The sequence below is a fragment of the Papio anubis genome, unplaced genomic scaffold (genome assembly GCF_008728515.1).
Source record: "Papio anubis isolate 15944 unplaced genomic scaffold, Panubis1.0 scaffold524, whole genome shotgun sequence".
Classification (NCBI taxonomy): Eukaryota; Metazoa; Chordata; class Mammalia; order Primates; family Cercopithecidae; genus Papio; species Papio anubis.
The window spans coordinates 9,186-33,653 of record NW_022165446.1 but is presented as its reverse complement, the minus strand read 5'-3'; the positions used below and the strand labels follow the sequence as shown (position 1 = coordinate 33,653).

The 24,468-nt window shown below is 46.4% G+C and overlaps 1 pseudogene; it reads left to right on the top strand.

The window, feature by feature from the left end:
* The first annotated feature begins 1,816 nt into the window (after window positions 1–1,816).
* LOC116273297 lies at window positions 1,817–23,892 on the top strand (annotated as a pseudogene).
* Window positions 23,893–24,468: the final 576 nt, after the last annotated feature.

Genomic DNA, 24,468 nt, shown 5'->3' with positions numbered 1-24,468 from the left:
TTCTCCTTGGTGAAGGAAGGCAAAGGAGAGGAGCAGGAAGACATGAAAGTAACAACCTTGGCTGTCTAGCTAGCGCAACCTCACCAATGGGAAACTGTCACCTTAAGAACCAGTTAATACAGAAAAACACTGTATGGTTCAATGAGTGCATCTCATCACTCCTCTTGTCTGTTTTGAAGCCCAGGCAAATTCCTACATTTCTTGAAATAATATGGGATCATTTAGTTTCCATGAATCTACAGCCGCTGCTCTTGCATATATCTTCTATTGTATTTTTGAAATTTTTTAATGGTAAAATAGACATCACATTTATCTTCATCATTTGCAAGTGTCTAATTCAGTGGCACTGTTGACATTCACAACACTGTACCCACCAGTATCTACACCACTCAATTTTTAATCAGACCCAATATAAACTCTGAACCCACAAAAAAATCTCCCTCGTACGGGCGTGGTGGCTCATGCCTGTAATCCCAGCACTTTGGGAGGCTGAGGAGGGGGCATCACCTGAAGTCAAGAGTTCAAGACCAGCCTGGCCAACATAGTGAAACCCCGCCTCTACTAAAAATACAAAAATTAAGCCATGCGTGGTGGCTCACGCCTGTAATCCCAGCACTTTGGGAGGCAGAGCTGGGCAGATCACAAGGTCAGGAGTTTGAGATCAGCCTGACCAATGTGGTGAAACCCCATCTCTACTAAAAATACAAAAATTAGCCAGGCATGGTGGTATCTGTAATCCCAGCTACTCAGGAGCCTGAGGCAGGAGAATCACTTGAACCCAGGAGGCAGAGGTTGCAGTGAGCGGAGATCATGCCACTGCACTCCATCCAGCCTGGGCGACAGAGACTCCGCCTCAAAAAAAAAAAAAAATCACAAAACAAAGCACTCCCTCTCTTCTCTCCTTCCTTCCTTTAGTCATCTATAGTTTCCGTCTCTTTGAATTTGGCCTATTCTAGACATCTTGAGAGGTGACAACGTACTGGCGGCCCTCGCTCGCTCTCAGCCTCCTCGGCCTCAGTGTCTGCTCTGGCCAGGCTTGAGGAGCCCTTCAGCCCACAATGCACTGTGGGAGCCCCTCTGGGCTGGCCGAGGCTAGAGCCGCCTCCCTCGCTTGCGGGCAGGTGTGGAGGGAGAGGCATGGGCGGGAACCAAGGCTGCGCGCGGCGCTCGCGGCCAGCACCAGTTCCCGGTGGGCGCGGGCTCGGCGGGCCCAGCACTCGGCGCGGCCGCCCGGCCGGCGCCTCCGGCCCCGGGCAGTGAGGGGCTTAGCACTCGGGCCAGCAGCTGCGGAGGGGGCACCGAGTCCCCCAGGACTGCCGGCCCGCCTGCGCCGCGGGCTCGAATTTTCCCGCCTCCCCGCTGGGCAGGACTAGGGACCTACAGCCCGCCATGTCCAACCCTCCCCCCGCCCCGTCCGAGCGCCCCCCCTCTCTTGCGGTGGGCTCCCGCGCGGCCGGAACCTCCCCTACTGGCGCCCGCGCCCGGTCCCATCGACCGCCCAAGGACGAAGGAGTGCAGGCTGCGGCGTGGGACTGGCGGGCAGCCGCACCTGCAGCCCTGAAGCCAGATCCACTAGGTGAAGCCAGCTGGGCTCCTGAGTCCGGTGGGGACTTGGAAAACTTTTGTGTCTAGCCGGAGGATTGTATATGCACCAATCAGCACTCTCTGTCTAGCTCAGTGTTCGTGGATGCACCAATCAGCACTCTGTGTCTAACTCGGGGATTGTAAAGGCACCAATCAGCACCCTGTTAAAACGGACCAATCAGCTCTCTGTAAAATGGACTAATCAGTGCTCTGTAAAATGGGCCAATCCGCAGAATGTGGGTGGGGTCAGATAAGGTAATAAAAGCAGGCTGCCCTCGCTAGCAGCGGCAATCAATGTGCGTCACTTTCTGGCTGTTTGGGTTTACGGTGTGTTTATGGGCTGTACCACTCGACGCGGAAGTCAGCAACTTCCGTTTTTGAGACTTCCGTTTTTGAGACCAGTAAGATCACGAACCCGTCGGGAGGAATGGACAGCTCCAGACATGGTGCCTTAAGAGCTGTGTGACACTTACCGCGAAGGTCTGCATCTTCACTCCTGAAGCCAGCGAGATCAGAAGGAAGAAACTCCAAACGTGTCCAAACGTGAGAAAGAACAAATGTCGGATACACCATCTTTAAGAACTGTAACACTCACCCCGAAGGTCCGCAGCTTCATTCTTGAAGTCAGTGAGACCAAGAACCCACCAATTCCGGACAGAATCTCATGTAAGTAAAAACATGCAGTATTTGTCCCCTCGTTGTTGTATTTCACTAAGCATATTTTATAAGGTTCATTCATGTAACAGCATATGTCAACATTGAATTCATTTTATGGCTGAATAGTATTCTGATACAGATATACACATTATTTGGTTTGTCCATTTATTTGTTGATACTGGGTGTCAATCAAGATTTTGTTGTTTCCACCTGTTAGCTACTGTGAATAATTTTGGTATGAACTTTGATATATAGATGTATGTTTGAGTTGCTGTACTTATTATATATATATACACTTTGCAGTGGAATTACTGGATCAGAGTAGTTTTATGTTTACAGTTTTGAGGCTCTACCAAACTTTCTCACAATGGGTAAATCAGTTTTCATTTCCACCAGCAATACATAATTTTCAATTTCGTGGCATCCTTGTGAAAAGTTACTTTACTTTTCCTTTTTATCTCCCCACTACAACCACCCCAGAGTGTGAAGCTGTGTCTCACTATTGTTTTGATACATACTTCCTCATACCTAATGATGTTGAGTATCTTTTTTTGTACTTGCCCATTTGTATGTGTTTGGAGAAATACCTACTCAAGTCTTTTGCTCTCCCCCCCTTTTCTTTTCTTTTTTTTCTTTTTTTTTTTTTCTTTTGAGATGGTCCATCGCCAGGCTGGAGTGCAGTGACTCGATCTTGGCTCACTGCAACCTCTGCCTCCCGGGTTCAAGCGATTCCTCTGCCTCAGCCTCCTGAGTAGTTGGGACTACAGGCATGCGCCACCACACTTGGGTAATGTGTGTGGTTTTTTGGGTTTTTTTTTTTTGTATTTTAGTAGAGATGGAGTTTCACCATGTTGGCCAAGATGGTTTCCATCTCCTGACCTCATGATCCACCTGCTTCAGCCTCCCGAAGTGTGGGGATTACAGGCGTGAGCCACCGTGCCTGGCCCTTTGCCCATTTTTTAACTGGGTTATTTTCATTGTTGAGTTATGGGGTGCTTTACATACTGCGGATATGAATTCCCTTGTGAAATATATAATTTGCAAAGATTCTGTTCCATTGTATAAGTATAGATTGTCTTTCTGCTTTCTGCTTTCTTGTTAGTCCATTGATACTTGGCAAAAAATGTATATCACATGTTACAATATGTTACATGTTAACAGTTACAAAAAATAGCTAATAATTCAAATATACTAATAATCACTTTAAATGTGCATGGTCTATATACGCTGGAAGACATAGACTAGAAGAGTGGATAAAAATATGCAAATATGTGTTCTCTCTCTCTAAAAATATGCAAATATTAAAGACTCAGCAAAAGAGTTTTTTTTTTTTTCCTTTCGTTTTTTGAGATGGAGTCTTGCTCTGTTGCCTAGGCTGGAGTGCAGTGGCGACTCCTGCCCAGGCTGCAGTGCAGCTCTGCTCACTGCAAGCTGTGCCTACTGGATTTATACCATTCTTCTGCCTCAGCCTACCAAGTAGCTGGGACTACAGGTGCCCACCACCAGGCCTGGCTAATTTTTTGTATTTCTTAGTAGAGATGGGGTTTCACGTTGTTAGCGAGGATGGTCTTGATCTCCTGACCTTGTGATCCGCCCGCCTGGGCCTCTTCAAAGTGCTGGGATTACAGGCGTGAGCAACCGCGCCTGGCCAAGAACAGATTTAAAAAGACTACTGGGCGTGGTAACTCATGCCTATAATCCCAGCACTTTGGGAGGCCGAGGCCGGCGGATTACCTGAGGTCGGGAGTTCAAGACCAGTCTGACCAACATGGAGAAACACCATCTTTACTGAAAATATAAATTAGCTGGGCCTGGTGGCACATGCCTCTGTAATCCGAGCTACTTGGGAGGCTGAGGGAGAGGAGAATCACTTGAACCTGGGAGGCGGAGGTTGTGGTAAGCCGAGATGGCGCCATTGCACTCCAGCCTAGCAGCTGAGCAAGACTCCTCAAATAAAAAAAAAGGCAAAGGCAACACTGTGGGCCATAAAATACCACAACTTATGTAAATGAGTAAAATTTCTAAAATATGCCGTCATACTGTTACAAAATTAAACTAGAATTCAGTAATAGAAAGATGAATGGAAAATCTCCAAGTATTTGGACATTAAATTGTACTCTGCAAAATACATGGATCAAAGAAGACGCCTCAATGAAGTTGTAAAAATACATACATTTTTTTGAGATGGAGTTTCGCTCTTGTCACCCAGGCTGGAGTACAGTGGTGCGAGCTCAGCTCACTGCAACATCCCGCATCCTGGGTTCAAAGCGATTCCCCACTTCACCCTCCCGAGTACCTGGGTCTACAGGTGCACACCCCACCACACCCAGCTAATTTTTGTGTTTTTAGCAGAGGCAAGGTTTCACCATGTTGGCCAGGCTGGTCTTGATCTCCTGACCTCAAGTGATCCACCTGCCTTAGCCGCCTCCCAAAGTGCTGGATTATGGGCATGAGCCACCATACACAGCCGAAAAAATATTTTAAACAAAATGAAATAAAAACGTACTTCGTTAAGATCTGTGGGATGCAGTCAAAGCAGGGCTCGGAGGGAAATTTGTAACTGAATGCCATGTGATCGATAAGAAAGACCTAAAGTCAATAACCTAAGCTTTTATTTTAGAAAACCAGAGAAAACAGAGCAGTGCAATAGAAAGCAGACGGAAGAATAGAAAATATTGCAGAAATCAATGGAATGAAGAAAATCAACAGAAAATGATCAAAACCAACAGCTATTTATATGAATAGATAAAAAAAACCAATAAACCTCCAGTCAGGCTAACCACGAAGAAAGGAAGTCATAATGTACTAATAACTAAAAGAGAAGTCATCACTTGTGATTCTATGGGCATTGAGAAGACAATCTATGCCCACAAATTTGATAAACTTAGGAACTGATTCCTTCAAAGGCAGAAACTATAAAACTCCCCAAGGAGAAATTGATAAACTGAATAGACCTGTATCAGTTTTAGACATTGAATCGATGATTAGTAACTTCCAAAAAAAAAAAACAAAAACCAGGCTCAGATGGTTTTACTGGTAAAGCCTACCAATTTTTTTTTTTTTTTTTTTTTTTTTTTTGGAGATGGAGTCTTGCTATGTTGCCCAGGCTGGAGTGCAGTGGCATAATTTTGGCTCACTGCAGCCTCCGCCTCGTGGGTTCAAGTTACTCTCCTGCCTCTGCCTCCTGAGGAGCTGGGACTACAGGCACACACTGCCATGCCTGGCTAATTTTTGTATTTTTGGTAGAGACGGGGTTTCACCACGTTGGCCAGTCTGGTCTCAGACTCCTGACCTCACGTGATCCGCCTGCCTCGGCCTCCCAGAGTGCTGGGATTAAAGGTGTGAGCCACTATGCCTAGCAATCCTACCAAATTCTTACGTAGTTTTATCACGTAAGTAAGTGATCACAATCCTAAGTATTTACCCAGTTTAATTAAAAAATTGTCTGGGCTGGCCTCCCTACTCGGGAGGCTGAGGCAGGAGAATTGCTTGAACCTGTGAGACGGAGGTTGCAGTAAGCTGAGATTGCGCCACTGCACTCCAGCCTGGGTGACAGAGCAAGACACTGTCTCAGGGAAAAAAAAAAAAAAAAATCATGTCTACTAAAAAGTCCACAGGAATGTTTATGGGAAGCTTTATTCATACTGCCCACATTGAAAGCAACCTTGATGTCCTTCAGTAGGTGAATGTACCAACAAACTTTGTTACATTGCTCAATGAAATATTATCCAGTGATAAACCATTGAGATACATTTGGATTTGATTTAATCTCAGTTACCTCCTATTCTGACATTTTAGGAAGGAGATAATTGTTTTTAATGATGGATAAACTTGTGCTGGTGTTTTGGATCTTATGATGCTGAGCATGTTCTACACTGATGCTAATGTCTAATACAGTTTTATATTTACAAACATATCTGCTACCCAGAGATTAATTTAGTCCATATGGACTATTGACCCCTTTTGAGACTGCAACATACACACTCCTAAATCAGTGTTTAGACTTTTCAGGTATCTAACTCATTTCTAAGTGTGTATCATGTTTATAAACCTCTGGATTTCCAGCAACATACGATAGAAAACACCTATTAAAAACATTTCACAGCTTCTACTCAGTGTCACCCATTCCTGTTGTGAGAGACAACACAGCAATATCTCATACGTTGCAAGCTTTCAAGATAGGCGGAACTTAAAAAGTTGCTCCAGGCCCGGCGCGGTGGCTCACCCCTGTAATCCCAGCACTTTGGGAGGCTGAGGCGGGCGGATCACAAGGTCAGGAGATCGAGACCACAGTGAAACCCCGTCTGTACTAAAAATACAAAAAATTAGCCGGGCGTGGTGGCGGGCGTCTATAGTCCCAGCTACTCGGGAGGCTGAGGCAGGAGAATGGCGCAAACCTGGGAGGTGGAGCTTGCAGTGAGCCGAGATCGCGCCACTGCACTCCAGCCTGGGCGACAGAGCGAGACTCTGTCTCAAAAAAAAAAAAAAAAAAAAAAAAAAAAAGTTGCTCCATTGGTTGTATCAGATGGATCTAAATTTGCCTCCTATTTCACTTTGTGTCAAGAGCCCAAACTGTGAACCTAACTTTCTTTTACTGGTGGATAATAGAAAATATTTATTTTCATGTTCACTTTTTTTTTTTTTTTTTTTTTTTTTGAGATGGAGTCTCGCTCTGTCTCCAGGCTGGAGTGCAGTGGCACAATCTCGGCTCACTGCAACCTCTGCCTTCTGGGTTTAAGTGATTCTCCTGCCTCAGCCTCCCGAGTAGCTGGGACTACAGGCAAGTGCCGCCACGCCTGGCTAATTTTTGTATTTTTAGTAGAGACGGGGTTTCACCATGGTGGCCAGGCTGGTCTTGAACGCCTGACCTCGTGATCCGCCTACCTGGGACTCCCAAAGTGCTGGGATTACAGGCGTGAGCCACTGCACCCGGCCACGCTTGATTCTTAAAAGTCATAAAAACAATCAAATAGGATCCTGGGGGGGGGGGGGGGGAAAAAAACGTTGAGATAAAAAGGCACAAATATGAAAAAGTCATAAATGTAGATTAAGTGAAATAAGTCAATCTGAAAAAGCTCCATACTCTACAATTCCAAATCTATAAGCTTTCTGGGAAAGAAAAACTTAGAGATACAGTATAAACATCGGTGGTTACTGAGGGATCTGGAAAAGGGGGAGAGAAGTTAATAGCTGAAACTCAGGTAATGTTCAGGGTGTAAAACTATCTTGTAATGGTAATGAATGGCATTATTAGTTTGTCAAAACCTTTAGACTACCAAAACCCAGACTGAACCTTAATGCAAACTCTGGCCTTTAGTTACTAGCAATGTATCAGTAATGGTTCACTCATTGTAATACATGGACCACACCCATGTAAAAGGTGGTTAAGAAAAGCAAACTGGGGGAGGAGGGTCTGAGAACCTTCTGTACTCTGTTCAATTTCTACGTTCATATAAAACTGTCCTACATAAACTCTTTAGTTTTAAAACTCTGGCAACACTTTCAGGAGGAGATCCATCTCAGCTAATGTTTAATGTGAGCTAAATATTCAGACTTTCAATTGAGATGTTTTCTGTTTAAAGTGAATGAAACTTGTAGTTGTAAATATGCCATTACTTCTATAGTTGTAGTAGTGGCAACTGACTTAAAGTTGCACATATGAAATAAAAGAAATACGACACAACATTTTTAAAGTTTTGTGTAGGCCTGGTGCGGTGGCTCACGCCTGTAGTCCCAGCACTTTGGGAGGCCGAGGCAGGTGGATCACCTGATGTTAGGAGTTTGAGACCACCCTGGCCAACAGGGCGAAACTCCGTCTCTACTAAAAATATAAAAATTAGCCAGGCATGGTTAATTTTTGTCTCCTGGATGACAGGCGGATGCCTGTAGTTCCAGCTACTCAGGAGGCTGAGGCAGGAGAATCGCTTGAACCCAGGAGACAGAAGTTGCAGCAAGCTGAGATGGAGCCATTACACTCCAGCCTGGGCTACAAGAGTGAAACTCCATCTCAAAATAAATAGTGTTGTATTAAATGCGAAATGCTTAACCAACTGGAATCACTCTGCTTGAATGAACTTAATAAAATAACCGCAGTACCTTTGATTGATATGCACACTCATTATTTGCCTAGTCAGAAGTTTTTGGATGCTCTGCTTCCAGGGAGAAATATCGACTGCACTGATTACTGGTGAGTGTTGTTGGGCCAGAAGTTGTCGGATGCTCAGATTGGAGTCGGCAGAGGCTCCGCCAGTTCCTCAGGAATTACTTTTATGTTCGGGATGCAAGATCCTAGGAAATTACAAAAAAGATAGCTGTTGAAATCTTACAGGCAGAAGACCATAGATAAGTTAGTAATACTTTATGCACAGATCAAACCTTTTTTTTTTTTTTTTTTTTTTTGAGATGGAGTCTTGCTATGTCGCCCAGGCTGGAGTGCCGTGGTACAATCTGGGCTGAGTGCAATCTCTGCCTCCTGGGTTCAAGTGATTCTCCTGCCTCAGCCTCCCAAGTAGCTGGGATTACAGACATGCGCCACCACATGCGGCTAATAATTTTATATTTTTAGTAGACATAGGGTTTTACCATGTTGGCCAGGCTGGTCTCAAACTCCTGACCTCAGGTGATCCACCTGCCTCAGCCTCCAAAAGTGCTGAAATTACAGGCATGAGCCACCACGCCGTGCTCACAGATCAAACTTTTGATCCAATTTTTTACCACCTGCTTAGTACAGCCACCTGAATCAGAGTTAGTTCCTACAGAGAGATTGATTTTCTTTTTGAGATGGGGTCTTGCTCTGTTACCTAGGTGGCAGTGCATTGGCATGCTCATGACTCACTGCAGCCTCGACCTCCAGGGCTCCAGTGATCCTCCCACCTCAGCCTCCCAATTACCTGGAACCACAAGCACATACCACCATACGGGGCTAATTTCTAAAAGTTTTTTGTAGAGGTGGGGTCTCCCTAAGTTGCCCAAGCTGGTCTTGAACTCCTGCCCTCAAACTCTATCCTTTTGCTTTGGCCTCCCAAACTGTTGGGATTACAGGTGTGAGCCGCTGTGCCTGGTCCTCCTAGAAAGACCTTGCAGTGTGGGTAGCACTTAAAATGGAACAGACTGATGTTATAGGCAAATGCCTTTCTTTAGATGAGAATGTAGAAAGGAAGCAGAGCAGACTGACCAAAAACACGGAGCCTGGTGCCTAATGAATAGCCTGGATTCAAATCCTATGAGAAGCTGTACATACCTAGGAATGTTATATGAATCTCTCTCCTTCAGTCCCTGTTCTGAGACACACAAAATGTTAGGCCGAGCACGGTGGCTTATGCCTATAATCCCAGCATTTTGGGAAACCGAGGCAGACGGATCCCCTGAGGTCAGGAATTTGAGACCAGCCTGATCAACATGGTGAAAAACCGTCTCTACTAAAACATAAAAATTAGCCGGGCGTGGTGGCAGGCACCTGTAATCTCGGCTATGTGGGAGGCTGAGGCAGGAGAATGGCTTGAACCCAGAATGCAGTGGTTGCAGTGAGCCGAGATCCGTTCATGGCACTCCAGCCTGGGCGATAAGAGTGAAACTCTGTCTCAAACAAAAAATGTCAATGTGGTCCCTCTTATGATACAAGGTTAACATTGAATTCAGGGTAAAGCCTTAAGAAGACTGGTACCAGCCCAGAGTGGTGGCTCACGCCTGTAATCCCAAGACTTTGGGAGGCTGAGGCTGGTGGATAATGAGGTCAGGAGATCGACACTACCCTGGCTAACACGGTGAAACCCTGTCTCTACTAAAAATACAAAAAAAGTGAGACCCTGTCCGGGGAAAGAAAAAAAAAAACTTCACAGGGGGAGGTCCACATGCATAGGTTGGGGAGTTCCTGCTCTCTGGTGTCACACAACGCACCCTTCTACCCTACCTAGACTGGCGTGGGGTGGATGCCTACCCTGAGGCTGATCATCCCACACTGTGACTGGCAGGGGGCGCTAAAACAGCCTTTTCTGCCCCACATGGTGCGCATGCGTGTTCTCACCGCAGACACTGCATGGAGTGCGTGGCGTGGCGTCCGGAATGAGTAGGAAAGCGGCTCCGGTTCCTTCAGGACGCGCTTGAGGGGGCACCGCGGCGGTTTGGGGACGACTTGGAGCCCCGTCCTAGGGAGAAAACAGCTCCTGTCTGTGGCCCTGACTGCTTAGGCGGGAGCTGCGTGCGGCTTAGCTTGTCCAGGGCATTGTTTTCTACGCGGTAAGTACAGAAGCTTGGTTCCTCCAATGTTCCCTTTATTCTCATCTTCTCCATTGTTTTCCTCTTTTTTAGTATTTTGGTATTTGTTTTACCATGAGTTTTGTTCCCTGAGGGCTTTTGAGGGTGGCAAGTGTAGCAGACTGTGGTATTTTTGGGGTTTGAGGACTTTTTCTGAGGGAACCTGTCCCGTATAGATGGGGAGAGAGGAAAGCCCCAGGAGGAAGGGGAAGCCCGGCCCAGGTGGGAGTTGGGACCAGGCCTGGGTGTTTGGCTGCCCCCTGGCCAGGCCTCAGACGGAGGAAAAGAGATGCCAGCTGCCTCCAGGATTTGATGAATTTTTAAATTTGCCTTCGCGCCATCGGGACACATCGGGACTCTTTCACCGCCCCCACTCCCCACCGCCCCCCCCCCCGGCCTTCAGGGAAGCCTGTGTCCCCTTCAGTCCCTCTGGTCACGACCACCGGGGCGGGGAGGTACACCCAGGTGCGAGCCTGACAGGGACTTGTCCCTGGTGACGGGGAAGCTGAGCACCTGGTTCTGTCCATGCTGCTCAGTGTTATGTCCCCTGTGCAGCAATGTCTATGCTGGGTCCCTGCCCAGTTTGGGGTTGATGATCTTGTTGTTGTTATTGCTGTTGGGCACTGTGAAGGTATTACGTATTTTTTATAACAATCCCTTAGGAGATACATGCTTCCCCCAAACTTTCTCCCCATTGGTAGGATTGGTTTTCATTTGGTTCACTGTTTTCTTTCCGTACAGAAGAGTTCCAGTTGGTTGTAGCCCCACGTGGTGGTTTTTGCTTTTGTTACCTATGATTCGCTTTCCCGATTTAAAGGATAAATATATTCACAAGCCATTCCATTCTCCATGAGGTTTTACTCTCTGCTTTTTTTTTTTTTCGTTTTTTCTTTTCGCGTTTCCAGCCTGTGAGCCTAGATGCAAGTTGCCCCAAAACTTAAGTGCTCCACCATCCCCCACCCCCTTTTTTCTTACAGACGTTTGATGATTATGTATAATTTCAGGTCTTGTGTTTAGGTCTTCAATCCATTTCGAGTTGATTTTTGTGTGTTCTATACCAGAAAGGTCCTATTTCATTCTTTTTCATATAAACATCAGTTTTCTCAAAACCATTTAATGAAGAAAATCCTATCCCCCATTGAGGCTTTGTGATCTCTTATACTGTTTTCATTTGCTTTGGAGGTATACCCAGTAGTAGGATTGCTAGATCGTATGGTAGTTGCATTTTCAATTTTTTGAGGAATTCACTTTTTCTTTTTTTTTTTTTTTTGAGAGGGAGTCTCACTCTGTTGCCCCGGCCGGAGTGCAGTGGTGTGGTCTCAGCTCACTGCAGTGTTTGCCTCCCAGGTTCAAGTGATTTTCCTGCCTCAGCCTCCTGACTAGCTGGGACTATAGGCATATGCCCACCACGCCCAGCTAATTTTTTGTATTTTGAGTAGAGACGGGGTTTCTCTGTGTTATCAGGATGGGCTCGATCTCCTGACCTCGTGATCTGCCTGCCTTGGCCTCCCAAAGTGCTGGGATTACAGGCCTGAGCCACCGCGCCTAGCCTACAACTTTTTCCATAGTGTATGTCCTAATTTATCTTTACATCAACAATGCATAAGATTTTCCCTTTATCCAAATCCGCACCAGCATTCTTTTTAATTTTAAAGATATTTTCAGTTACATTTATTCCAGTAGGTGTGGGATGGTACCTGAATGTGGTTATGGAGTACATTCTTTTCTAATGTATAGTAATGTTGAGGACCTTTTATGTGTTTGTGCATTTTATGTCATTTTTGCAGCGATGTCAATTCAGGTTTTCTGCCTGATTTCAGTTTGGGTGTGTATTTTTTATGCTATTTGGTATTTTTTTTTTTCTGTGTACGTGTTTGATAACAACCGGTTATCACTTCTATGATTCCCTCCTATTTTCTCATAATCTTTTTCTTTTTTGAGACAGGTCACTCTCACCCAAGCTGGAGCACCATGGCACATCACAGGACCATGTATATTGGAATATTGGCTACCTACAGCTTTGCAGCGCAATTTGATATCAGGAATTGTGAGTCCTCCAACTTAGTTTGTATTTCTCAGGGTTCCTTAGATGTTCAGGACTGTTAGTGGTTCCATGTTAATATTAGCATTGTGTATTTAAACTTTTTTTTTTTTTTTTTTTTTTTTTGACGGACTCTTGCTCTTTCGCCAGGCTGGAGTGCAGTGGCGTGATCTCGGCTCACTGCAACCTCCACCTCCTGGGTTCAAGCGATTCCCCTGCCTCAGCCTCCTGAGTAGCTGGAACTATAGGCGTGTGCCACCACACCCGGCTGATTTTTTTTTTTCTTTTGTATTTTAGTAGAGACGGGGTTTTATCATGTTGGCCAGGATGGTCTCTATCTCTTGACCCTGTAATCCACCTGCCTTGGCCTCCCAAAGTGCTGGGATTACAGGCGTGAGCCACCGAGTCCGCCTTGCCCCCACCCTCCATTCCCCCGCTTTGTTTTTTGAGATGGAGTCTCACTCTGTCAAGAGGCTAGAGCACAATAGCATGACCTCGGCTCACTGCAACCTCCGCCTCCTGGGTTCAAGTGAGCCTCCTGCCTCAGCCTCCTAAGTAGCTAGGACTACAGGCGTGCGCTACCATGCTCAGCTAGTTTTCGTATTTTTAGTAGAGACGGGTTTCACCATGTTGGCCAGGATGGTCTCGATCTCCTGACCTCCTGATCTGCCCGCCTTAGCCCCCCAAAGTGCTAGGATTAAGGCGTGAGCCACTATGCCTGGCCTGTACTTCTTAAATGTTTTGTCTATAATAAGGCACATAAACAGAGGGTATACTGGGACTTTTTTTTTTCTCATCTGAGACTCTTGTTTTTGTTTCTGTCTGTTTTGAGACAGTCCTGCTCTGTTGCCCAGGCTGGAGTGCAGCGGCATGATCTTGGCTTCCTGCAACTTTTGGCTTCTGGGTTCAAGTGATTTTTGTGCCTCAGCCATCTTAGTAGCTAGAATTACAAGTGTGTGCCACCATGCCCAGGTAATTTTTGTATTTTTTAGTGGAGATGGGGTTTTGCCATGTTGGCCAGGCTGGTCTCGAACTTCTGGCCTCAAGCAATCCACCCACCTCAGCCTCCCAAGGTGCTGGGATTACACACATGAGTCACCTCACCCAGCCTCATCTGGGACATTTTGATACATGTGTATTGTTGGTGATGATCAAATCAGGGTACTTAGCATAACTATTCCCTTCTACAGGTGTTATTTCTCTGTGGTGAGAACACTCAAAATTGTTCCCTTCTAGCTTTTTTGAAAAATACAATATTGTAACCAGAGTCACCTAGCTGTGGAACAGGACACTAGAATGTGTTCCTCCCAAAACTTTGTTTCCATAACCAATCCCTTCTATCCTCCCCTCCTTCCCCAGCCTCAGGAGACCACTCCTGTTCTTTCTGCTTCCTGAAGGTTAAGTTTTTGGATTCAACGTAAGTGAGGTCATGCAGTGTTTGTCTTTCTGTGCTTGGCTTATTTAACAGAATGTTTTCTAGGTTTGTTGGTGTTGCCCTAAATGAAAATTGCAATTTTTTTTTTATGGCTGAAGAGTATATCATTGTATAGATGTGCTACATTTTCTTTATCCTTCATCTGTGGGTGAACAGGTAGGCGGATTCCATCATCCTAGCTATTGTGAATAGCGATGGAATAGACATGGAAAGGCAGATGTCTCTTCAAAATACTGATTTGCTTTGACTGTGTAGCTAGTAGTAGGATGAATAGATCATATAGTATTGGACTTTGATTTTTTTGAGGAATCTGCAACTGCTTTCCATAGTGTATGTAGTAATTGACCCTCCCATGAACACTTCTTTTTTCCTGGAAATTCACACCAGCTTTTGTGTTTGTATTTTTATTTCTCATATTCATTTCAAATAAGAGATGCTTTGTATGGTTTTGATTTCCATTTTTTGCAGAAGTAGTAATGTTAACCACGTTTCTGTAAAGATAGAGTCAGTCTTATGTCTTCTTTGCCAAGAAATCTCTTCAGGCTCTTTGCCCAATTTTGGTTCGGTTACTAGTTTCTCTTTCATTTAGTTGTTTTGCTAGTTACTAGTGTTAGTAGCCTGTGCCTTTTGTAAAACAAGGCCTTATCAGCTGTATGTTTCCGGAAACTTTCTTCTCATCTTTGCAATGCTGGTTTTGTTTTTGTTTTTTCTCTGCCCCCTCCCCGCCGATGAAGTCTTGCTCTGTCACCCAGGCTGGAGTGCAGTGGCACAATCTCAGCTGACTGCAGCTTCCACCTCCCAGGTTTAAGCAATTCTGTGGCCTCAGCCTCCTGAGTAGCTGGGATTACAGGCACGCACCACCATGCCCGGTCTAGGATGCCTTCTCTTTGGGTTCGTTTGTTCTCTCCTGTGCAGAGGCTCTAATGTTGTACTTAGTCGCTCATGTTTACATTTGCATTTGTTAGCAGTGATTTCAGTGTCCCATCCAAAAAAAGAGATTGTTAAGCCATTTTATTGTCTATGCATATTTTCCCCCTAATTTTTCCTTTTCTTTTTTCTTTTTGCAACCTGTGTACACAGGGTCAAGTTTCCCCCAAACATACAGTTATCCCATATTATCTCTTTGGAGTGTTTTGCTTTCAGGATTGAATTTAACTGTTTGATTTATTTTTTGTAAATTTTTGTGTATTGGGCAACATAGGGGTGCTATTTCAGTCTTTTGCACATAACTTACCCAGTTTTTTCAATTGTTGTGCCTTTGGTGTGATTTTGAAAAATGTGTGCCCTAAATACAATTTTGGGTTGATTACCTGGCTCTCTCATTTTGTCCATTCAGTTGTCCTTCTGTGTTTATGCTAGTCCATGATTGCCTGGATAACTGTAGGTTTTATCTATCATCCACCTATCTATCTGTCTATAATATATCCTAATTCTATTATTTATTTACTTTTTTAAGACAGGTTATCGCTCTGTCACTCAGGCTGGAATGCAGTGGTGCGATCTTGGCTCATTGCAGCCTTGAACCTCCCATGCTCAAGTGATCCTCCCTCCTCAGCCTCCCAAGTAGCTGGGACTGCAGGTGTGCACCACCGTGCCCCACTAATTTTTTGTACTTTCTGTAGAGGTGTAGGGTTTTGCCATATTGCCCGGACTTCTCTCGAACTCCTGGTCTCAAGTGATCTGCCTGCCTCAGCCTCCCAAAGTGCTGTGATTATAGGCAGGAACCACTATGCCTGGGGCGACCCTGTTTCTTTTCTTTTCTTTTCTTTTTTTTTTTTAGATCAACTTTTATTTGGATTAAATTGCAGGTTAGTTACATGTGAACCTTTGACGTTGAGGCTTGTGGTCATTGACCACATCACCATCACCCAAGCAGGGAGCAAAGTGCCAGTCAGGTGGTTCTTCCGCCCGCACCCCCTTTCTGCCTCCTTTTTTCATCTGATAGTCCCCAGTGTCTATTGTTTGCATCTTTATGTTCAAATGTATTCACTGTGTAGCTCCCATTCATAGTGAGAACATGCAGTGTTTGGTTTTCTGTTCTTGCCTTGGTTTGCTAAACATAATAACCCCCAGGTCTTATCCATGCTGCTTAGGACAGGATTGTGTGTTCTTATGGCTGCATAGTATTTTGTGGTGTGTATGCACCACATTAAAAAAAAAATCAAATCCACTGTTGCTGGTCACCTAGGATCCTTCCAAGTCTTCGTTCTTGTGAATGGCACGGCAATGAATGCAGGAGAGCATGTGTCTTTTTGATGGAAGGATTTATTGTCCTTTGGGTAGATACCAAGTAATGGAATTGCTGGGTCTGATGGTAGTTCTGTTTTAAGTTCTTTGAGAATCTCTACACTGCTTTCCACAGTGTGAACCTTTTTTCACATTCCCCAAGAGTGTAGCAGTGTTCCCTTTCCTCTACTGCCTCACCAGCATGTTTTAATTTTGGAAAAATGGCCATCTGACCAGTGTGGGATGGTATCTCATTGTGTTTCTGAGTTGCATTTCACTGATCAGTGAGGTTGTGCATTTTTTCATGTCAGTTGGGTACTTGAACGTCTTTTTCTATTTTTGAGACAGTATCTCACTCTTGCCCAGATTGGAGTGCAGTGGTGCGATCTTGGCTCACTGCAACCTCCGCCTCCCAGGTTCAAGCGATTCTTCTGCGTCAGCCTCCTGAGTAACAGGGATTACAGGTGCCTGCCACTATGCCCAGCTAATTTTTGTATATTTTAGTAGAGATGGGGTTTCACCATGTGGGCCAGGCTGGTCTCGAATTCCTGACTTTGTGATTCACCTGCCTTGGCCTTTCAAAATCTGGGATTAAAGGCATGAGACACCATGCCTGGCCAGTGTTTTTGTAGTTTTAGTAGAGATAGAGTCTCACCATGTTGGCCAGACTGGTCCCGAACTCCTGACCTCAGGTGATCTACCTGCCTCAGCTTCCCAGAGTGCTGGGATTATAGACATAAACCATGGTGCCCAGCCCCTTGACAACTGTTTCTAAGGACCCATTGCTAAAGGAGAATTTGCTAGATCAAGACTACTCTTCCAAAAGAGGATAATAAACATTTCCTCTTTCGTTAATAACTTAGATTATTCCTCTGAACAGCCGTTACTGCACATTGCTGAAATGTTTGCCTCTGCACTGGCTGGCCCCAGAATGCTAATCATTTTGAGATTTGTGTTTTCTTTCTTCTGTTTTCTGCCTTCCTCTAAGCCATGCCTGACCTGAAGGCCATCCCTCCCTCTTTAATGTACTATTTTTCTTCTAATGTGGATCTACAAAAACAGAGTTTGAGCAGAGTCTAACAACAGGGACAAGAGAAGAAACAGATCCAAAGAGAGGAGTTTGGGCACAACCGAGGGATTCTGGGGTCAGTTCTCAGTGGTGAAGGCTGACTGTGCATGTCTCTCCCCAGCTCCACTTGCAGCCGTGCCATAGCTTGAAATCTGCCACAGTGGGAGCATTTACACCATGGAAATTGGCAAACGCTGCAAATCAAGAGTGTTACTTTTTGTTTTGCTTTTTTGAGAGTTGACTGTTAACTTACCAGCATACTATTGGCTTTAGTGCATGGCGTCTATATATTGGTATTTGTTGCGGGCCGTTATTTAGACCGCCTTCTTATTTCTTAACTGTGTTCCAGGTGGTTAAAGGCAACATAGCACTGAGTTCTGGATAACTGAGGGGACTGTGCGCTTGGGTTTGCCGTGCTAAGGTTCGGGTGGGGCTACTACATCTTGCCAGGTTGGGCAAAAGTGAACCCCAGGGGCCAATGTGAGTAGCCAGGATCCTGCCATAGGAAGCTTGGAGTGGAACTGACCTGCCCCCTTTCTCTCTGTCTCCATGGCAGCTGGGTGGGCTATGAACAGGCCAACTGCAAGGGCGAGCAGTTTGTGTTTGAGAAGGGCGAGTACCCCCGCTGGGACCGTGGACCAGCGGCCGGAGGATGGACTCCCTCAGCTCCCTGAGGCCCATCAAAGTGGTGAGCCCCCTGCCATCATTCTGTTTCCTCTCTCTGCCCATCATCCTACTTTGTCTCTGCCACCTTGGAGCCGGAGGTCCTGAGACCAGGAAGGAGCCTGCCCCTCTAGCATTGTGCCCCTTCTGATTGGTGAGGAACCTCCTCACTGGGTGACCTTGCAAAAGTCATTTTACTTCCCTGAGCCTCAGTTTCTTCATCTGTAAAATGGGCATATTGGTATCTACTGTCCTGAGATTGCAATGTGCTTATTAGCTTGAGGGTTGTCACGCTGCACAACTCCAGGGGTCTCCAATCACAAGACTATGAAATGCTCCAGAGGGCACTATTCACATTCTATTTTACGTGGTTGGTGCCCCCCACCCCGCAGGGTTGGGCAACTCCCATCACAGAGTTATTACTCAATCAATAGCCATCAGAAATACAAGAAATTCTGAGTTCAGGACTGGAGGAGAAGGTGGTTTAGCTCTTCTTCAAGACTCATGCCAGTGTGAGTTTTCAGTGCTTCTGAGATCCTGATTCTTACTAGTGTGTGAGTGTGTAAACTGTCGGGGAGGGGACAGGGCCCATCACTGCTCAGTTACACTCCCAAACCCTCCAAGCCCAGTCTAGCTCCTCCCAGGACCTACTGGAAGGTTGGAGAACACTGGACTTCACACCCCACAGACCCAGGTTGCCATGTTGGCTGTGCTGCTCCCAGCTCTGTGACCTTGAGCACGTCATTTGACCTCTCTGTGCCTTGTTTTTCTCATCTGCCAAATGGCATAATTATGAGCGTGCCTGTGTGTGTGTGCGTGCCTGTGTGTGCGTGTGTGGGTGTGCACTTGTGAGTGGGTGGTAGATCATAGCTGCCATTTATAAAAGAGAAACTTGAGGCATAGGAGGAAAAAATGACATTTCAGAATCAAATATTCCCCAAAGTGTAGCATCTCAGAGTGTCTGTTACATGAAAATGGCCCAGTAGAAACTTAACAAATGGCTGCAATCCAACAGCAGTTGTCATAGACACGTGGTAGGTGCACTGGGCAGAGAGTGATGTGTGGGACATGGGGATCCCAACTCTGGGGCATGAGCATGGGGTGGGAAGGCCAACCCTGGGCCCCGTCACCCATACTCACTTACCCATATCCTCTGCCAATAGGACAGCCAAAAGCACAAGATCATCCTCTATGAAAACCCCAACTTCACCGGGAAGAAGATGGAAATCATAGATGACGACGTACCCAGCTTCCACACCCACGGCTACCAGGAGAAGGTGTCATCTGTGCGGGTGCAGAGTGGCACGTAAGTGCATTGCCAGCCCTGGCTCACCCTGCCCCAGGAACTGAGACTCTGGGGTCCTAAGTCCTGCTCTGCTCTGTGTACACTGGTGATCTTGCACACATCAGTGTACTCTGCTGACCTCTGGCTTCCCACTGGAAAGTAAATGGGAATTCTCTGCCCACAGGTGGCTTACAGCCCCTGAATTTCTCCCTAGAGCTGCCTTTGGGGAAACGGCCTTTGGAGTGGAGAAACCTTGGCCTTTACCTCAGCCCCAGTGAGCAAGACATGTATGTCAGAGGGGCAAGTTGAGGCAGAGGGAGGATTAGGTTGAGGCAGGAGGGAAGGAATGAGTTGAGTAGTCTGAAAGCTGTGAGAAGCAGGAGGACCAGCCCATGCTGCCTTTGACTGCACGTGTCCCTAAGTTTGGGAACAGGAGGTGTCATTTTCCTCTGAATGGAAGTTCCTGGGCACATCGACCCTGGCCATCAGCAATGGAGGATTTCTCATGATAAAAAATTTGGATTCCATGAGGGGTCCACAGATGAGCTTTGGGCAGTGGTGTGCTGAACAGCTTATACCAGCTTGTAAGAACTTTTTTTTTTTTTTTTTAAATTGAAATGGAGTCTTGCATTGTCACCCGGGCTGGAGTGCAATAGAACAATCTTGGCTCACTGCAGCCTCCGCCTCCCAGGTTCAAGCAATTCTTCTGCCTCAGCCTCCCAAGTAGCTCCAATTACAGGTGCCCACTACCAAGCTCAGCTAATTTTTTGCATTTTTAGTAGAGACGGGGTTTCACTGTGTTGACCAGGTTAGTCTCAAACTCCTGATGTCAAGATCTGCCCACCTCAACCTCCCAAAGTGCTGGGAGTACAGGTGTGAGCCACCGCGCCCAGCCTGGAACCGACTCTTACATTTTCAGAATTTGTGTGAACTGGTTTGACTAATCATTGGTAGCTTGAAACCAGCCACAGTGGGTGCATTTACAGCATAGAAATGAGCAAGTGCTATGAATTAAGGCTCTTTCCCCCCAACAGAACCAGTTTAGCCAAACATACTGGCTTCTTGGGGTTTGTCAAACTCCTAAAGTGGTGTGCAAAGTTCTGTGCTCCTGTTCCCCTTCATTCCCTCTTTCCCTTCATTCATTCATTGATTCATTCATTCAGTTTGTCAGTGCTGCCATATGCCAGGCATTGTGTTAGGTGCCAATGGTGAAGGAGATTAAAGAGGTTTGGCTTCTGCCCTGTGTAGCCAACAGTCTAGAAGGGGCAACTGTTGATTTAAGAATCCACATGAGTCTAAGCTACTTCCTTGGAGAAAAGATTCTTGAGCTGAGATCTCAAGGAACAGTTAGGAATTGTGGGGGTAAAGAGGCCAAGGAAGGGCATCCCAGGCAAACAAGAGCAGCATGTGCAAAGGCCCTGTGGTGTGTGTCCGGGGAGCCTGGTAGGTCTGAGAAACTCTACAGTAAAGGCCACTGGCTGGAATGCAGAGATGAGGGAGCGTAAGAATGCGAAGGTAGTGCTGGAGATGTCCACAGAGACTGGCCAGGCAGGTCCTTGCAGGCCAGGCCTGTGTGACATTTTCTGGAGAGAAGACCAGCACTTTCATTAAGTAGCCCCTGGAACCTCTTTCATCAGAAGGCCCCTGGAATCTCCCCCAACTCTTCTTTGGCCTTGCAGCTGGGCTTGGAGGTGGGATAGGAGTGGATGGAGATGGTTCAAAGGCCTGGCTTATTCTAAACTTCAGTGAGCTTAAGATACCACCCCCTTGCTCTGACCCCAGTACCAGGCCTTCAGTCAAAATTTGCTTCAGGAGGCAGTGAGCTCCCTGTCAAGAGAAGGAAGAAAGCAGAGGCTCAGTGCTGGAAGGGTGGAGTGGAAAGGGTGTCCTGCTTACCCCTGGGAAGTGGCAGTGGTTGGGAGGCTTCACCCTTCCTAGTGGTTTATGGATGCTTTCTCCCCTCGCTTCTCTCTTGTTTCTCTTCCTGTTCCCCCGGTTCACCCTCCCCTCACCTCTGGTCCTGCAGGTGGGTTGGCTTGCAGTACCTGCTGGAGAAGGGAGACTACAAGGACAGCAGCGACTTCAGGGCGTGTCACTCTCAGGTACAGTCCATGTGCCACATCTGCAATATGCAGTGGTACCAATGTTGGCGCCTTCCACTCCTCCAACTAGTGCCCTCCCCACCATGCCTCCTTCCCAGGACCCAGGCCTGCTGCCCAGGAACCCTCCAGACCTCCCAGAGAGTGAGTAAAGTATGACTTGCAACTTGTCTGCTGTGGGTCTTTGATCTCCCCTGGCAGCTGGGGTGTGTGTATATGCGTGCGCACGCGCGTGTGCATGTGTGATAGAAACAAGAATTGCCAAGTATCTGGGCTAGGAATAGGGCAACAGAACCCTTAGGGAGTCTTATGGTTCTCTGCAGCTGCTTAGCTCTTTACTGTGTGACCTTGGACACAGTGCCCAACCTCTCTGAGCCTTTGTTTCTTCACCTGACTTGCAATTCCCTTGCCTCTTGAGTGACTGGCTGGTCTCGGGATCCCTGAACATTTGTGATCTGCCTGCCTCAGCCTCCCAAAGTACTGGGATTACAAACATGAGCCACTGTACCCGGCCAACCTTGAAGAAATTATTTCTAATCCCCAGTCACAAAGAAATTCCCTAATACATTTATTTCTCTAAACTTTTTAAACATTTGCTCTTTACATTTGCGTTCTTAATCCTTCTGGAGCTGATTCTTGTATATGGTGTATGGTAGAGATTCAGTGTTTTGTTTTTTTTTCTCTTTGGAAGTCCAGTGTCAATTCATGAAGGAGTCCATTTGCTGCACTGCGGCGCAGTCACCTTGCTGTCCTATCCCCTTCCCCACAGATGGGGTGATTTTATGGGCTGTCTTTTCTGTTCCTGTAGTCTGTGTATCCCTGCACTCTTGCCACATTGTTAACGACTATTGCTTTGTAGTCAGTGTTGAGGTCCCTAAAACGGGGGCCCTCAAACCCTGGGCCTCCCAGGGCCTGAAATGGGGGTTGCACAGCAGGAGGTGAGCATTACAGCCTGAGCTCCGCCTCCTGTCAGACCAGCGGCAGTATTAGATTCTCATAGGAGTGCAAATTCTATTGTGTGAACTGCACGTGCAAAGGATCTGGGTTGCATGCTCCAATGAGAATCTAATGTCTGCTGCCCACAGCCCGTGAAAAATTGTCTTCCACAAAATCGATCCCTGCTGCCAAAACACTTGGGGACCACTGCCCTATAACATGATTCTTCTTTAGGAATGTTTTAGATGTTCTTTCCCCTTTAGGACTCCATTTAGAAGCGTTCCCTCACATTTGGAAAAGTGGAAAACCTTGTTGAATGAGCTAAAGTGGTTCAAATGATTATCATAAAGGTAGAAACCAGTAAGTGCTCTATATACACCGTAGAATACTGTGCAGCCATAAAAAAGAATGAGTGCATGTCCTTTGTGGAAACATGGATGAAGCTGGAAACCATCATTCTCAGCAAACTGACACAGGAACAAAAAACCAAACACCACATGTTCTCACTCATAAGTGGGAGTTAAAAAATGAGAACACATGGACGCAGGGAGGGGAACATCACACACCCAGGCCTGTCGGGTTGGGGGGGCAAGGAGAGAGCATTAGGACAAATACCAAATGCATGCAGGGCTTAAAACCTAGACGATGGGTTGATGGGTGCAGCAAACCACCATAGTACATGTATACCTATGTAAGAAACCTGCACATTCTGCACACGTATCCCAGAACTTAGAAAAAAACAGTTAAGTGCTCAATAAATGTTACTGTCATCTATTTCTTCATTCATTCTTCAACCAATACCTACTGCGTGCCTATTTGGATACTTAGCTTAGTACCTGGGTGATGAAATAATCTACAACAAACCTCCATGACACGAATTTATAACAAACCTGCACATGTACCCCCGAACTGAAAAGTTAAAAAAACAGAATCCACACAAGTCTAAGCTACTTCCCTTGAGGAAAAGACTCCAGCTGAGATCTCAAGGAAGAGTAGAGGTTGCAGGGCTAAAGAAGAGCGTCCCAGATGAGAGTGGCATGTGAAAGGCCTTGTGGTGGGAGGAGCCTGATAGCTCTGAGGAACTCCACAAAGGCACGGTGGTGGCTGGAATGCTCAGAGATGTGGGGGCACATGGAAAACCTTGTTAAAGTGGTTAAAATGATTATCATAAAGGTGGAAACTAATAAATGCTAAGTAAATGTTACTCTCATCCATTTCTTCATTGATTCTTCACCCGATACTTGGTGCCTATTTCACTCCTGGAACTGGGCAGAGTAGGGGTACAAAGTAATAGATTCTACCCCTAGAAGCTGTCACTTGGGGGGGTGGGGGTGATTGTAATAGTTTGAGAGTAGAGCAATGGTGATTATTATGGATTGAACGAGAACCCCCCAAATTCATATGCTGAAATCCTAATCCTTAGTACTTCAGAGAATGTGACCTTATTTGTAAACTGGGTCATTGCAAGTGCAATTTTTTTGAAGCACTACGGTCCCTACTATCCAGGCTGGAGGGTGGTGGTACAATCATAGCTCACTGCATCCTCCAACTCGTGGGCTTTCAAGTGATCCTGTTGCCTCAGCCTCTGGAGAAGCTGAGACTGCAGGCGTGCATGACCACACCTCTCTAATTTTTTATTTTATGTAGAGATTGGGGGGTGGGGGGCGGACTCACTGTGTTGCCCAGGCTGGTCTCCTGGTCTTAAGCAATCATCCCATCTCCGCCTCCCAATGTGCTGTGACTGCAGGTGTGAGCTACCATGCCTGGCCAAATGTAGTTAGTTATATTAGTGGATCATACTGGAGTAGGGTGGGCCCCTAATGGAATGTGACTGGTATCTATGAAAACAGGAAACTTGGAGACAGCCACGCACACAGGGAGAATGTCATGTGAAGATGATGCTGGGGTGATGTTTCTGCAAGGCAAGAAGTGCCGCAGATTGTCGGCCACCCACCAGAAGCTAGGGGAGAAACGAGTGTCACTCGCAGCCTCCAGAGGGACCCGACCCTGCCAATGCCTTAACCTCAGCCTTCCAGCCTTCCTGGGGACTTCCTAGAGAGTACCCTGCCCGTCCCCTCTCTTCCTCCCCCTCTTTCTCGCGTGAGGAGTGCTCTGTTCGTGTCCCTACTCACCTCCCCTGGGGGCCTACAGTTTCCTCCTGCGGTCTCTGCAGGACCCGGCCGATTCTTCCAGTCGTCAAGGCTCCACTTCCTCCTGCAG